Source organism: Mus caroli, chromosome 5 (assembly GCF_900094665.2).
Source record: "Mus caroli chromosome 5, CAROLI_EIJ_v1.1, whole genome shotgun sequence".
Taxonomy (NCBI): domain Eukaryota; kingdom Metazoa; phylum Chordata; class Mammalia; order Rodentia; family Muridae; genus Mus; species Mus caroli.
The window spans coordinates 60,810,976-60,814,481 of NC_034574.1; the positions used below are offsets into that span (position 1 = coordinate 60,810,976).

A 3,506-nucleotide genomic window follows, 5' to 3' on the forward strand; every position below is an offset into this window, starting at 1 on the left:
GCTTTGTGGAAGCTACAACAGGCATGGCTGCAGTGTGGTGCAATGCTGGAGCTGAAGAGTGATTTCTGTGGGACAGACAGACAGACAGACAGCACTGGGTCCTTCTCTCAAAAGCTGACTTATCCTATGGTTAATTCTGGACACAATGCGGAGGTCACCAGGGGCACCTCCCGCACAAAGACAAGGGAGCTATCCTTATTAAACAGATGTTACCCCATCTTGTCTTCTTTGTATTTATTGAAGTTCAACTTTCCCAAGTCTCTGAGCAAATCTTCCTTGGGGCTACTGTGACTAGCATGCGCTTAAGCTTACAAACCATGTCATTCTGCTGACATGGCATTCTGAATGAAAATTGTTGCTTTTCATAGCCTAAGGCACAATCATAATTCCAGACTTGGACTGCACATAGAGGCTAATTTTGATATTGTTTACATCCAAATTATCATCATCACAAACAAAAAAAGACTAACAACATCTATTCAAGTGTTGCAACTTGTACTAATCCTAGCATGTAAGAAGCTGAGGCAGGAGGATCACTACAAGTTTGCAGATAGTTTGGAGTATATAGTGAGTTCAAGGCTACCCTGGACTACATATCAAGACCCTGTCTCATAAAAACAAAAACAAAAACAAAAACAAAAGCAAGCAAGCAAATAAAAGCAGCAAGACAGGTACAAAACAAAACTTGGAAAAAATTATTTCTCAAGGAAATTATAGTATATTGTCCGTAACATTTGATGTTAGGTACACGTTCTAGCTGTAAATGCATTTTAGAAATGTTTAATAGTGCTTACTGTGCTAGGCATTGTGCAAGTATTAATTCATTTAATTCGAATAATAATCTTTTCAAGACTGGATGTTTACCCATCCATGATAAAGAAACTGAGCCACACAGTACAAGAAAGTAACTGGGCTGGCCTCTCCTGTCCAGTCAGTGGCTAGAACTATGATTTATTTTTTTAAAAAATATTTATTTATTTATTTCTATTTTTTCGAGACAGGGTTTCTCTGTATAACCCTGGCTGTCCTGGAACTTGCTCTGTAGTCCTGGCTGACCTTGAATTTACAGAGCCGCTCTTGCCTCTGCCTCCCGAACGCAGGGATTAAAGGCGTGTGTCACTACTCCCTGTGGTTTAACCTCAGAAATCTCATCCCAGATTCTGTTTGCTTGGCCACTTGTGCTTCACCACCTTTCTAGCATTTCATGATGATGACGATGATGGTGGTGGTGGTGGTGATAATGAAGATGAGGAAGAGGATGACGACCATGGCCATGACGACGCTGACTATGATCAGTAAGATATTTTAGTGAAAACATTGAGATCAAAGAGCATTTTTGAAGGACCCCTGCTTCTGCATGACCCACGTGACTAGTCATATGAGTGTCCTTCCTCCAGCGTAAGCATCAGCCTGGTCATCTTGTCAGCAGGTTGCCCAATACTTCGTTCAATACTATCTTTGTGATTCTTTCCCAATAACGGCAATATCAGGATGGTGCTGGGGGTCAGACATGTGGCACACATTTCCCGGGGTCCTATTAATAATTCAACAGATTTTTCAACTGATGTAGAAATTGTTATTGTAAAATTATTCAAAATTTGTACATTTCTATAATATGAGTGAAGACAGCGAACTAATCTCGCGACTTTTATTGAAGACAAAGTTGGTCCTATTCAAACATAGATTTCTGATACAGATGCCCGCCTGCTCTCTGAAGAATACTAATGTTTCCCCACCGCATGCTGGGTTTTTATCAGTGGGAAAGTTCCATTGTCAAGACATTTCCCAAAGACTTGAAAATCAAAACAATGCCCACTGCAATTTTCCATGCTGCTTTTTGCAGAGCTGAAGGGGCAGAACATCTCTCCATGCGAATCTTTGCATTTTAATCAGAATCAAAGGAAACAATAAAGATGTGAAATATTTAATTATAAAGATAAAAGACTATCAGGAGCAAGTCGCTAATGTTAACTTTTCACTGTGATGTGGATTTAGTGACATGAGTAAAGGAACAGGGATGAAATCGCCGCCTTCAGAAGGAAGACATGGAGAAGCCATTAGCAATTTTGATGTATTTGATTTAAAAAAAATAAAATTTGTTACAGGGGCCCTAAAAGGAATGATCCAAAGAAGACATGGAATACTTTCTTGCGTATTTCTTTCTATTACAATGGGGACATTTTAAAGTGATGTCATGACTGTCTGAAATTATTACCTGACTATCCACTCAGTGCCTAGAAGCAACAATCCCTACAAAGTTCTCTAAAAATATTTCATGGAAAAACGACACCACATCTGGTAGGATGTGTTCATCCAGCCGTTCTTGCTAACAACTTCTGGGGATTACTACAGACTCTTCTTGAGTCACCCAGATGGGTAACTCCACATTTCCAACAGATGTTGGTAAAAGAAAAGAGAAAAAGAACAAATTCCAGCTTCATAAGTTGAGTTACACAAATCGGCATAAGAATGGGAAGCCTTGGCTTCCGGCGTGCAGCGTTGTGGCCCAGACGGCCGCAGGGCCAGTGGGGCACGAGCAGCGGGAGTATGGCTCTAAAACGGATCCAGAAGGAACTGGTTGACTTACAGAGGGATCCCCCTGCTCAAGGTTCTGCGGGACCTGTGGGTGATGACTAATGACAGCACCAAGGAGGTGCTTTTTTCCTGACCATCCACTTCCCTACAGATTATCCTTCCAAGCCCCTATAGGTTGCTTTCACTACCAGGATCTATCACCCTAATATCAACAGCAATGGCAGCATTTGCCTGGACATCCTGAGGTCACAGTGGTCCCCAGCACTGACTGTGTCTAAAGTTCTCCTGTCTATCTGCTCTCTGCTCTGCGACCCCAACCCTGATGACCCACTCGTGCCAGAAATAGCCCCACATTTACAAGGCTGACAGAGAGAAGTACAACAGACTAGCAAGAGAGTGGACACAGAAATATGCTATGTAAGTGCCTCGAAGACTCCATGGAAGACCCTGTCCAAGAGAAGCTTGCCTCACAGAGTGATCTTCCTGTGAAGTTCTGAGCTCTTGGCTAAGGCACTCACGGAACATCCTGTGTTCACACACGTGTTGACACCCACCTCTGTGGCTGCAGCACGTTGGTGCCACTTTTAGCCATTGCGGCCTTGACAGTACCACACCTTTGATGCTAAATCAGCAACCACTGTTATGATCTACAGTCTTCCTGGTTACACTAGAATCTGTCTGGGGAACCAAGCCATGCAGCCCCCCGTACTTGTCCTCAAGTGGTGCCACTACTCACTGGGACACTCTAGAGGGGCCCAGTCTGCCCCCTGACCGCCTGCCCTTTGCCTTCAGAGCACAGTGCTTTCCTAGGGGCCCAGGCAGAGTGGGGTCTCTTCATACTTTGTCTGCCACAGAACCATGTCCTAAGGAGTGCCACTATGTCCTGGAGGCTCCTGGAAGTTGGGACAGCCTCCCCTGAAAGCCATCTTCCGCCACCTTCCTCCATAGTGCTCCATGCTGCAAACAGCAAG

General features: G+C 43.8%; 1 pseudogene; it reads left to right on the forward strand.

Moving 5' to 3' along the window:
* The first annotated feature begins 2,547 nt into the window (after nucleotides 1–2,547).
* Nucleotides 2,548–3,000, forward strand: LOC110294765 (annotated as a pseudogene).
* Nucleotides 3,001–3,506: the final 506 nt, after the last annotated feature.